This window comes from Haemaphysalis longicornis, unplaced genomic scaffold (genome assembly GCF_048455015.1).
Source record: "Haemaphysalis longicornis isolate Haplotype H1 unplaced genomic scaffold, Haemaphysalis longicornis Haplotype H1 scaffold_7, whole genome shotgun sequence".
In the NCBI taxonomy this organism is placed as follows: domain Eukaryota; kingdom Metazoa; phylum Arthropoda; class Arachnida; order Ixodida; family Ixodidae; genus Haemaphysalis; species Haemaphysalis longicornis.
This window is the reverse complement of record NW_027526422.1, coordinates 166,818,988-166,832,859: the sequence shown is the minus strand read 5'-3', so window position 1 is coordinate 166,832,859 and position 13,872 is coordinate 166,818,988.

Here is a 13,872-nt window from a genome sequence, read left to right as displayed (position 1 = left end):
CATCAGCGTCTCATCAACTGTACTCGTGTCCTGCGACGTGTCATAGTTGGAAGATTGTGCAGGGCTACAAGGGATGTCGGCAGGTAGGGCCTGTAGGGGGGTCAAAGTCGCTTGAGGGGTATCGCGGGTATTTCGGAGCAGTTCGGGAAAGTCGCTTGCCGCTTGCGCGTAAGAACGCGGACGAAGGCAGTCGGCCGTGGCGTGATCTCGCCGACAACGCTGACATCGGGCCAAGTTCGAGTTGAACTCATGGCCGAATGTCTCGCACCGACGGCACCACGGCGTTTTATAGTCCGTGCCCTTGTGACCTTCAAGATCACAACGAGAGCAAACTCTCTTCACGCCCTTGTACTCGCACTGCACCATGTACCTTCGCACCGACAAGAAGTTGGGGATGGGCGACTTCATCTGGATGCGGATGAGGCGCATGCCGTTCTCATGCGCGGCCGACTATTGAAGTTCGGGTACTGAATGCTGAGCACACGACCGTAAGGCGCTAGGGCCGCCCCCAGGTATAGGTCGTTCACGTACTACTGGAAACGGTACATGGTTACGTACACAATATGGGGTCCACTGCATGTAACTGGGCACGAAATGCCATTCACGACGATGGCAGAATGCTCATTCAGGGACTTCGCTGCAGCAGCGGATGTGCCCGCAGCACAAAACTTTATGCCTTCTTGGTGTTGGAGACCCTTCAGGCTGTGGGGACCCATGGAGTCTTCTATGGCATCGGTGATGTCGTCAACAGAGGCGTCTTTCGGCGCATCGAACTTAAAGCGGTGTGACTTCGGCACTGGAGGCCGGTGGTGCACGGCGGCGGGCTGGGGAGAGGCCATCTTGGCCACAAGTCAAGGAAGAGGCTAGTCCAGGAGGCAGCAAACGTCCAACAATGCGGGAGGGCGGGTAGGGGGAGGGGCTACCCAACGCAAACGTAGGGCTGCCCCGGGAAAGCTCTGAGCAAACAATGAAACCCAACCGTCCTCGATGATCACGGATACCCCGGAACCAGGTAAGCCTCCCGGCCAAATGATGTCCCGCCCCACGTCCAGTGCCTCGGCTCGCCACATGATGGGTGTCGCCACCAAAACCGCCCAGCAGGCACGGCTGTCGCTGCTGCTGACAGTCACGGTGGTGCCTGCGAATTTTACGAGGAATCAGTTACACTTTCAGAATTAAGTGCTCATTAAATAATTGTGTTGGACCCTCACGGCCTTGGAATCACTTTCTGTACATTAATAAAACTGGCCATGTAAAGTAGAACTATGTTGATACGTTCCCAGTTCATACAATTTCCTGTTGACTACGCTCTCAATTGTGAACGCTAAAAATGCTCCATAGCATTACGGTGTTTTTTTTCTGGTTACTACTTCCCTGGATAACACAATTTCCAGGTAAGTATGTTCAAAATTTTAAAAATTTTATCCAACTACGACCGGATGATACATTTTACGGTGAACAAAAAACGTGCTGACAAGTGTGCGGACTGAGCCTCAGTGCACACGGCGCAATAAGCAGGCGCCGAGTGGCCGGCGGGCGCCTGGGTCACCGTGGCTGCTTTCCCGCAGTGCTGGGCTTGCCTCAGACACTTGGTAACGCGGCTGCCTTTACCCAGTGTCGCCTGTATAACCACAACCCAATGCCCAAAACGCTACCCCTGGAAGAAATCGCAGCGGAATGACGCCATGAAGCAGCACTGGCACAGGACAAAACCTCCGAGAAAGATCGCGGCGAGGACAGTGAGGAAGAGGTGGCGTATCCAACGGCCATACATATTCTCAGGGCGTAGTCAGCTTATAAGCGGTGCGGCGTTACTTTCGCATGAAGGACAATCTCAGTGAAGACAAAAGTCTGGAATGTTTAGAAAGGGAGCTCTTGCTCTCAAATGGCCGCAGCATGCACCAGCAGATGTTGACAGGCATGTACAAGTGGAAAAGGTCATTAAATGCTCATGTTCGTCTCTCGATTGCTTTTTTTACTGCGGTGGATCATACGCTTTTTTCAGATAGTACGTTTTTCCCTTGCGTTTTTTTAACGTATCAACGACGTTCCACTGTACGTGCTCACTTCACCAAAAATATCTGGTAAAGACAATAATAGTGTGCCGCTCCTGCCACGTAAGTGCCTCTCTTCTCGTTGAGGCCCACCTGTTGCGCTCTGCCCTCCGGCACAGCAATGTCATGGCTCCAAGAAGCTCACAAGCACACCTTTCAATCGTTAAATTAGTTTGCTGGATTTCCACAAAAAGCAGTAGGAGCTCGTACAAAGATAGACGCGAACTGGCAGTGACATTTCGCTCAATTTGCGTGTATGAGTGGGGCAGAGTGGGCTCGCTGAGACACCATCAATAGAGAAGCGATCACAACCATTACCTGCCTTCCTCCCCTAACACCCGTTTCTACACTACAGGAAGAATCTGGCCTTAACACCAGTAACGACAGTCATGCTATGTTGAAATGAAGGTGTATTCGTCTGTGATTGCCTTAAGGTAATATATGAGCCTCCAATCCAATAGACCATCATCTACCTCTTCCGAACCCCCTTCTTGAACACAAATATTACTGACTGCACGCCTCTGGGTTGGTCTAGCCATGTTGTTCCACAACTTGCACCAATGCTAGTTGAGACACATTCTATGCCGACGCCAGTGTTTCAGGCAGCGTCGTCAAGACAGTAGTTGTGAACCCTGACATGCAGTTTTGTCAAAACCGCCACTACTATGCCACTCAGAGGCCCCCCGTCAACACTCGCTGAACTAAAAGTGGTTTCCGAAGCAATGACGACTGTAGAGCGTTTTAGGCGTCTAGAATAATCACAACCTTTTGTGATTTTCACAGACTCAATGCAAGCCGCCCAATACTCTTAGAAAGTACCCCATCAATTACCCGTATTCCAAGCCACCTGCGCAAAGGCTGCAACTCTTAGCTTCAAAGGGAAGATTCCTTGGGCCCAGAGGGCGTCAACTCCTGGGCAGTGACGTGTGGATGGTGGCAACACATATACTGCTATGATGCGTCTACTACCTTTAGTTCCAGTTGACTGTATTACAGAGTTTACCTTTGACAAATACCTTCGGTGCTCCACCCGTGCACTTATCCCATCGTGTGGATCTAACCTCCCCGATGGGCTTAGCCACCGCTAGGAAGTGTTGCTACAAAGAATTTGCGTCGGTGCCACACTTACGCCAACTGTCACCCACTCCTGGCCCCCAGATCGACAGGGTTCATTCGGTCCTACACATTCATTTTGCTCCACGTCGGCACCGACCACAGACATTCACCATTCTGTGGACTTGCCGTGGTCTCCAGCATTCCCAACAGGAAGCAGTGTTAAGTAGTGTTAAGCAGTAGTGTTAAGCATTTTTATGCAGCGGCCTGACTTCAGATGCTCGCTTTTTAATCTGTATCGCAGGAGCCTTTACACTTGTTCTGTTCCAGAATATTTAGCCTCACTTGTCCGCACCGTTTTATGCTGCAGAGAAAACTCTTGGTTCATTGAACCAAATGAACCAACCTTGGAAAAGGTTGGTTCATTTGAAAGATTAACTCCTTAGAATAACACTAACACTACGTTTAACGCAAGCTTCACTCAAATAAGCTATGCAATTTGGAAGAAGCGAATGGCCATGCAACTCACCAGCTTCTTTTCCGCACTGAATTTATGACCTATTAAGAGCTGCTTTTTGCAGTTTTCTTAGGCCAACAAAAACAAGTACAAACTAATGAGGGATTATAAGTTCACAAAAGAAGGTTTGTCTGCTTGGATTCTGGGCCCATTCTTTTTGAAGAAGTAAGAATGGTGGGGTAAACAATGAAAATTACAAACGAACACTTGAACATAGGAGCTCTGTGTATGGTGTTCACTAGGTATTCTGGCAGATGCTGCACAACTGTTGGGTGCGTCGGGCTTGTGGGACACGACACTGGGCATCTGACATAAGTGACACTGCCACTTACACAATTCTGCCCATCAAGTCATACCCAATGTTTCACAAAACGATTGTTATCAACATCAACAAAAATATGCCAGCTACAAGACCGATCAGAAGAAAAAAATGACGCACAGTAATCGTTGAGTGGTATCGCTGCAGCATCTAGGAGGGCAGACAGAAACCAAGGTAACAAAATACATTTCGCCTCTAGTAGCTTTCTCAGTGAACACACTAAACTGTCTTATGTATCTGCACAGAATACGTCCTTGTTGACGTAAAGAATTGATTTGATTGATTGTAGGGTTTAACGCGCCGACGCAACGCAGGCGATGAGGCGCGCCGTAGTGGAGGGCTCCGGATTAATTTTGACCACCTGGGGATCTTTAACGTGTGCCGAAATCTCGTACACACGGGCGTTTTTGCTTTTCGCCTCCATCAGAAAAGCGGCCGCCGCGGCCGGGAATCGAACCCGCGACCTCGTGCTCAGTTGACGTAAAGAAATGCACGATGCAGCGGAAGAATTGACATTTTTGCTTGAACTGCTCAATTTCTCAGTGAATAAAACACCTTTTCCCGCCGGACAAGTGCTAAGGGCACTATGAAACACTGAATCTCTGGAATAAAACACTCTCGTATTATCTCTTCATTGCCCCTGTAATAAAAATTACACCATATTTCCGTGGGAAACCCTGATGAGGATGCGAAACATCACGGGGGTTCCGTGTGGTTCCATTGTGTTGCCGTTATGTTGAGTGATGTCGTGTTTAGTAGCGCAAGAGAAAATTCCGCGTCCGGGTCCACACAGGTGGCAAAGGCACGCAATTACTGTTGTGTGACGGTGAGTAGGCGGTGGTTCTCGAGGCGCCGAAACTCGTCCATCATGTTCTTGTCGATGTTGTCGTCTCTGTGGTAGAATCGGTAGTCTCCGTCAGCGTTGGTGAGGTAAAGGTTGTTGACGTTGGTCACCGGCTGAGAGCAACGTACAAGCCCTCCTCTTGCAGCTTTGTCATCTCCTTCTTCTTCTTCAGCGGTTCCCCTACGGGAAGATGACGGCAGTGGTTGAACGGGAAGATATCTCGTAATGGATTCTTTGGTTGCCAGTCCGTAGGGGCATCCTGCCACAATCATCATCAGCGGTTCCTGGCCAGGCATTCGCAGTGGAGGTGCGGGCGGCGGACAACAACGACAAGGGAGAGAGGGACACAGCCCCGAGCATGAGCTGAGAGCAACGTACAGGCCCTCCTCCTTGCAGCTTTGCCTTCTCCTTCTTCTCCTTCAGTGGTTCCCCTACGGGAAGATGACGACGGGGGTTGAACGCGAAGCTATCTCATGATGGATTCTTTGGTTGGCCAATCTCTAGGGGCATCCTGCCACAATCATCAGCGGTGCCTGCCCAGGCATGCACAGTGGGGGTGCGGACGGCGAACAACAACGACAAGGGTGGGAGGGACACAGCCCCGAGCATGAGATGCTCCGCATCTAAAAGAACCCTGCTGGTGCCAGTTATGAATTGATCTTTCATCTCAAATATGCCTAATGTTTTCTTTTTCTCAGCAATGTTGACGCCTATGTACAGGATGCGCGAGTTATTTGAGAACGCTAATCCTTATCGCCATCTACACGAACAGGCCCATCATATGTATGTGCGCTGCTTCTTGTTCGTCGACCCCTTGTCATTCACACTACGCAGTTTGTTCAAAGATGGAAGTGTAGAAGTCGGAGCAGGAAATGGAGCGCCATGCAGTCCTCGTCGCCCTGGCCGCGCACCACAGCGACTTGGACATTGAACCTTTCTCAACGCAGCAAAGTCTTTCGTTTACAAAGTGCGGACAGAGCAGATGTGCTGGGGCGGTGACATGGCATCTTTGGTGAAAAGTAAAAAGCACAGTCAGCGGTCATACGTCGTGAGAACCACTGCTTTTTTTCTGGCGGCTGCAAGTCATCGTGAATGACGACCCAGGGAAGCCAATGTGGGTCATTGCAAAGGAACTTCATGTGGCGGAATAGACTGTAAGGCTCGCTGTGAAAGAGGATTTGAGCTACCATTCCTACGTCATGAGGAGGGGCAATTCATGTCTGATAAATCTCGGGAGAATTGTCTGCTGCAGTCTAGGCGCTGGCTAAACAAGTCGAGAATACCCGAGGAGCCTGGAATGCTGTGGTTTTTTTTTTTCAGATGAAAAGAACTTTGACCAAGACCAAAACGTTTATCGCAGTATCAACAGGTGGCTTTGCTTAAGCGCTGATGAGGTGCCTACACTGATGCACACAAAATTTCCGTCATCTGTGATGGTGTTATCCGTCATCAGCAACGGGGCGCCATGCTGCCACACTTTTTTTGCAGAAGCACTCCCCTTTGATGCTGCCACTTACGTGGATGTCCTTCCCACTGTTGTAAAGCCCTGAAAAAAAGAGTATTTCCAAGGGAAGACCTAATGTGTTTCAGCAAGATTCGGCTCCTGCCTACATCACCTGCGTCACCCAAAAGTGGCTGACTGACAACTTCTACAACCACATCACGGTCAACTTGTGGCCGCCTAGTTTTCCAGATTTAAATCCGCTCGACTACTATATTCTGAAACCTTAAGAAAGCGCAACACTGAAAAAAACGCGACACAAAAAAGGGAACACACGGCGAGCGCTTACTCACAACTAAAGTTTAATCAGAAACGACAAAGAACAAATACCCTCCCAGTCATCAGAACACGCATGCGTCTCCTACAATCAGATGGGAACCACCCCAAAACCACAAAAATCATAAAAAAAACCCAAAACAAAACCAAACACCTATACTCCGTTTCATACATCAAGTGCAGCGCTGTCAAATCTAGCGCTCTTGTTTGCGCTGTGTGCTTCCGCGACCAAAAGTAGTGGGTTGCTTGGGGGATTAGACGGGAGACAAGAACAGAGAATTGATCGCTTCCATTGGGCATTGACTACCAGCTTCACACTTGGCCAGAATATTGTCATTTACTGTCTCATATTTTTGTCAATTCCCGGATTATTTTTTGTTGCCTGCAAAGCCCCTCTCTCCAACCCACAAGACTTGGCGTCCGGCCCTCGGCCATGTCGTCTTTTTGGAACCTGGCCATCCCCCTCAAAAGATGGCCGACCGGCGCAACAGCGTAATCTTCAAAAGAGGAGCCATCGTAACGGTATATATAAAAGCTCCCTACCTAAATACCTACCTAACCTACTTCGTGTTAAGCATTGTTGAAAACATGGTGTTTACGTGACTAGAATTGACGTATTCAAACATGCCTCTTTTCGAATCAACACGCATCAGTGAAACATTATTGCCAGAAGAAACTGTTGCTAAGCTTCCGTCACCTTTTGTTTGAAATTGCCATCATTTCTCGATAAAATATTGCTTAGGTGCCGCATTTGTTATGCATTTTTTCGCTGCCCTCAGTAAGCAATTAAATTCAATCCAGTTATATCTTCCCGCCAGCATAATACGGATTGCGGTCAAAAAGCTGTTAATGACAGCTTGACTAACATCCAGAACCGATACTTGGCATGGCTTAGAATGCATGAATATAAATAGGCGATAACTAAGGTTGGATGAACTTAAGAACTTCAAGACTACTTAGAACATTGACAAGGTAAAAAATACACCGCAAATTTCAGAGTTGTTACCCATATATGAAGTGAGGCGGTCGTAGCGACGACGACGACGACGACGACAACGTAGCGGAAACATGCTCGCAGTGCTGATGGTGCGAATGCGGGCTGCGAGGATTGCCCTAACTGTGCCCTCCACGAGGAGGAGGAAACGGGAAGCCACAAGGGGGAATGACGTGGGCCAATGGCAAGTGGCCACAAGCAAGGAGCTGGTGAGGCCAGGCTGAACAGGATAACGCCTGTAGGAGTGGACAGAGCACGGTCGAGGAGCGGGACGTCCAGATCATCGGGGTTTCGAGATCGAAGCTGTAGAAGGCTCTAACGGGCGCCTTGGTATCCTGGGGCCGAAACCCTGTTCCTGATTCGTGAAGGCGCGCAAATTCGGCGTACCCCGCCCTTGAACGACCGTCGTTTCGCTAGGTGTTGTTACCTGGCGCATGATCGTGAACGGGTGCCGAGCACGCCGTTGTATACGAGGACAACGGTGAATCTTCCGAGCTGACGTCTCGGTACGTGGGACACCGACATTGCAGCGCCTTCACGCCTCGCCTCGCATCGTCGCCAGAACCCACGACGCCCAGCGGGCAGCGCTTTATCACTGCGAACATTTTGTGTGGGCTGTTCTTGGTTTGTTATTTAGGCTTGGTATTCTTTGGGGCCATGGAAAGCTGGTGTGGGTCTGTGTTGTAATTGGCTGCGCATGTGTTGATTCCAGAATATGTTTTGCGATGTTCTCTGCAAAGGCCCTCGTCTGGTTATTGGCACTGGAGCAAGTACCAGCCGCCACTGAATAACAAAGAACCGGCGGGGTTTTCCCTCACAACATATTACCATCTTACGGTTTTTGTTTTTATTTTGCATTTACAATGCAATGCGTGATTTTTAACAGCGGAAGCTAACACGTTTTTGTTCAATTTGTAGAGTTCTACTTGCAACTCTTTACATCAATATGTCAAGTGTGTTGTATGGCAATGCCTGTTTTCTCCAAAACAACAATGCCCGTGAGGCCATTGCACGTACCCGTAAAAATAAATAAATAAATACAATAGCAATTGTAGTGCCGTGTCATTTGAAACTCAAGAATTCACAGCATTTTATCTTCAAGGATGGCTTAAGATGCCTGTGGTGTAAGGGCCAGCGGAATTTTTGAGCACAGCATATCTTCCTGGCTGGGATTTTTGCGAATACCCGAATTTCTCTTGCGCTCTAACTCGTTAGTTTTGATCATTACAAAGATAAAGACTGCAATAAGCAACTCAAAATACCCCTTTTCTATCTGCGTAAAAGTGCGACTCAGTCCACGATAAAGTTTGCAGAACAATAAAGTCAGCTTACATCGAAACGTGCCTAACAAAATCAGCGTGCATCTGGAGGAGAGCAACGATTTAAGAAATAGAAACAACAGTCCTAGGAACCGCCACGTGTGCATTTTGCGCTGTGCTGTGCAAAAAAATATCAGACGTTGAACCACGCGTACAGTATAAAAAGGTACGTCCGGGAAGTGGCGGGTCGAGTCGCTGTACTCGTAAATATTTACTCTTAAGCCGTACGGATGTAGTCACACCTGTTCTGTGTTTTCAAATCTGATTTTTAAGTAAGTCCCAATTCTTTATGAGTATTTTTGTGTGTAAAGTTTATTTCAAAAAACGCAATACAAAAATATTGCAATACGGACGAGGCCTTCTGCAGAAGTGGAAAGCTGCATGGTCATGCATTTTTAATACTCATAGTGAGAGAAACAGCAGTGTACATGAGAGAGCGACAGTTCTGCGGATTGTTTTTATTGTTACCTCATCGCACGGGCCGGGCAGCGGATACAGCGCGCGGATTTCTCGACTGTGAAAAAGCCGCCCGTCTCTTTGTTTTATTTTTATTTGGCTCCAATAAGAATTTTTTCTCTGTGTACTTTTTTGCACCCTCACTCGCCCACTCATACATCCGGCAAGGGCCGGATGCTGTGCCACTGAACCCGCAGCTGCGGGTTTTCGTGAGATCGGATAGCCGCGTCCGGTCGACAATTTAATATAGACGAAAATTTTGTACAAAGCTCCTTTTGTGGATGAAAAAACATATGTGAAGTTATTTTGTGAGAAATAAGTTTCCCTTTCTCAAAAAAAAAAATACAAAAGCCGGCTCGGATCCCTCGCGCGTTGAGCGGCTCGCGGGTAACTGGAAACTTTTACCGCTGTAAAACACAAAAACACTGCAGCTATCACCTTAGTTCTTTTTGTACAAAGACTTTGCATACTCTCAAACGATTTAACATATCCCTGTTTGGCTTGCAGAGCGAATTTCTTTGAATAAAAATTGCCATATTAGAAAAACATTTAAAAATTCCTGATATGTCGGGCTTTTTCTCTCAGAATCTAAACAAGCTAGCTAGTTGACATTTTTTGGTATTAATCATCTATCCTTGTTCAATCTCCATGCAAATTTTAGTTTATGTGGTCAAGACTCTACAATATCAAAAAAAATCCCTTTACTAGCAGTTGGTATATTTTGAAAGCCAATCAAAAAACGGCATTTTCGCTATTTATAAAACTTTCCCAAATTAAAGCGTAGATATTTGTCTAGCAGTCACATTAAAATATTTTGCACTATTTTTGTTGTTTTTCAGCTACAAAGCGGCAAATTAAGCCATGTTAGTATTGGACATACCCTAGCGGAAATTTGTAAGAAGCTTGTGGCCGCAATTTAGGGCGGGAAATGGCCTTTAAAAAGATAAAACCATTAAATAAGCATTGCGGTTAGCATGCTTTGTTGATATTAAGCGTGAACAAAGTAGCTTTTTAACAAGTTGTAGATGAGCGCCCCACGTGGATCGATCCAGTTGTCGCACTCGCTCTTCACGATGCATCTCTTCATGCGCTGCTCCATGTTGTGCGCGCGCTTTGTAGGCCCACTCGCATACACAGAGATTGTAAGATGAGATCCGGACCCTTCGGGTGTGACTGGGGAGCAGAGGCTATGCTCGATCTTAGTCTAACTTGCAGCGTAGGGGTAAGTGTTCCGGCACTGAAGGACGGCAGCTGAGCTCGTGCTTAGTTTCAGAAAGATATGATCTCATGCTTCCCAGCAAAACTAAAGGATTCAAAACGAAGAGGTCTTGAGGAAAAACTAATTTATTGGAGCGAACTTGTGCTCCCTTAACAACTAAAAGAATACACAGGCGGCGAAGCAGCAGTCAGCAAAGTGACGTATACGCAAGCGAGCGTCGGCGATCGAATACCCCGGCGTCTGCTCTGCAGGCTTTTTATCTTTCGGCGCGCGTGGTTCTCGAACCGTGGGTTCCCATCTAGAACATTGTAGATCCAAGAAGACTATTCTGGGCTGTTCACGTTAGATCTGAATGCTCTCCCTATCAGAACAGATAACACATGCGGCACAGAAAGAAAGAATGGAACACGCGCTTCCCTTGGCACAGCGATAACACAGACCGGCGCAGCCGGGCGGTAAAAGCAAAACACAAATAAACGCAATGCATGGTTCGCGGCAATATATAACCATGACCTCAGCCGCCGTCAGTGATAACAGGATCAGACGGCTAGAAGTGTGTGTGTGTGTGTGTGTGTGTGAGAGAGAGAGAGAGAGAGAGAGAGAGAGAGAGAGAGAGAGAGAGAGAGAGAGAGAGAGAGAGAGAGAGAGAGAGAGAGAGAGAGAGAGAGAGGCTAATAGCCCAAGAGTAGGGAGTAGTGCGGGCTTGAGGGTATAACAAAAAAAATTGCCTCAAGAAGGAACTTCAACATGTCGACCGGACACGCCTGTCCGATCTCTTGTGAAAACACCTACCTGTTTTTCGCCAGATTGTAGGTTGGCTTCCGCTTCGTTTGCCCCATGCTTGTATATAAACTAGTTAAAAACTGTCTGCGGAAAGGAACATAGAGTGCACAATGCACAACCTTCAAAACGGAGCGAAAAATTAACCAAGGTGAGCAACGGACAAACACCTTGGCAGCTTAATGACATTACCTTGTGAGAAGTGTTTCTATCTTGTCGCGAAAACGATGTCAAGTGCTCTTCTTTTAGTTGTACTTTTACGAATTCAAACGTGTTTCGATGGGGAATGTTGCTTATATAATACAACGCTATAATTGTTTGGAGTTCAAAGTGATTTTTTATTATTTATTTATCGTACGTTATACGAAGAAAGAAGTAAATCGCAAAAGGCTGTACAGTCAAATCTCGGTACAACGAACACCACATTAACGAACTTTTCAGATTAACGAGCATTTAATAAGTCCCACACCGACTGCTTATATATTTAATGTAAAATTATTTCACTACTACGTACTCAGAATAGCGAACTTTTCAAAATAACGATCATTTTATTTAGTTCCGTGCCATGTTAACAACGCCTCAGTACTACGAACTCATATTTTCAAGGCCAGAGATTCTTAGGTTTCCGTTAAACAATCGCGACAACCGGAGCCATATGCTAGCAGACGACACGGCAAAGCGTAGCGCAGAAGAGGACGTCTTGCAGCTTGCTCCTCGGAATGCGCGAGCCTATGGGAGAGAGAGAAAAAAGAATGTGAGGAGAAGACAAAAAATTAAGCATGGGTGGCCTTCTGCGTCCAGAAAGCCGCGACCACGACATTCGCGCCCCACCCCAAGTTTTTCTACGTTCCGCCGCTGCTCAGGTGGCTTGCTGGATCTTTACGAACATCAGCGGAACTAACAACAGAAGACATTCTCCAGAGCGTGAGCGTTCAGGATTAAGAAGGCAGCGAAGACGGCATGAACGACGATGCCCCTGAGGGGGCAGTGGCAGCATTCGAAGACTACGACGAGCTCGTGACGACTGCGGATGTGCTGGACAGCATACGAAAACTCCGCACATTTCCGGGGAAAAACCGCATGGCCAGCGACTAAGTCCTCAGGAATGTGGAAGAGTTGTAGTCCTTCGTGCTAGGAAGCTTGTGCTGCATGCACCTGAAGAAAATTGCCAACTACTTTAAATAAACGTGCATTGTTTCATGATCACTTGTGCATTTTTTGAGAAAAATGACTTCAAGGATGCACTGCTGTACCTGTAGGTCGTTTTAGGCATTGGAATATTATTTGTTGCCTTAAATTTTTCGATTTTCGCTACAACGACCTTTCAGAATAACGAGCAATTTTTCGCGGTCCCCTGAAGTTCGTTATATTGAGATTTCACTGTATAGCGGTCCCCCGCTTGATATACAGTTTCACCATCAGGTGCAGTATTCCCAACCATTAAATAGCAACAACAGAAAACGAACAATGCTTACGAGTAGCATGACGTTCTAATAAGTTATTTCCGTTCCCACATTTAATAAATTTCCGCAAACATGCTCGTTGCGAAATAGATAATAACGGCGTTTCCGCGAAGAAAAGAAATATCGCTACGATGCTGAGACGCAGCGTAGATACATTTACAACATTTACAACGTACATTTACAGCGCACTAGCGGTAGCAGGCACATCAGCGGCCATATACAACGCGCGGAAGGCAAGCAGAGGGGAACCAGCGTTCACGTCTTGACTTCTTTGATCGCAGTTCAGCGGCCGAAACATATGAGTCAGATTATTGCGGCGTGCTAGCTCACATGAGCGCCAGCATTTTAATAGAGGGGCAATTGCAAGGAATTTCTAAATAAATTTGCGTACATAATTTTATTTGGCACGTCAATTTGTGTACGATGAAAGGTAGCGCCATGTTGTGTCTCGACGTTGTGGGGATCTTGATATCCCTACGCCTCGTCCGCACATGTTTTGGCTAGCTGGAAGGCGCCATTTTTGCAGCCGGCGCGTCACGTGAGCCATGACCCCTTCGTGACCCCATGCGACGCAACGAACCGGCTCGCCGCGAACGCTTGCGGAGGGCGCGGAGGACGGAGGGCCAGTTTGTCGCCTCGTCTCACACCACCCTCTCCTCAACAGTCCGAGGAAACCCACTTTCCCTCCGAGCCAACGAGCGCTCGCCGAGACCGCTCAGAGATTGGGTCCTGACCGGTCACAAGGGAAGCTTCCGTTCCAGCGACTGCGATGACAGATATCGAAGTCTTACCCCCGTATTCTTAATCGCGCCTCCACTCCGCACTTCTACTCAACTTGAGCAAGTGGCGATCTGACGGGATCCTCCACTCGAGTGGCCAACGCGTTTCCCAAACGGCCCTCCCGGATTCCTCAGCGGAGTCGCTCCTCGAGAAAGCCTCCTCGCCACATGATAGACATGACAGTCACCTGGGGTGGAGGCTACGTGTTTACGCTCATTCTATAGAACAAACGCTAAGCTTAAAATTAACGCGTAGTTGTTTGGTGTGCAATAAAACAAGGTGTAAATAAATGAGGTG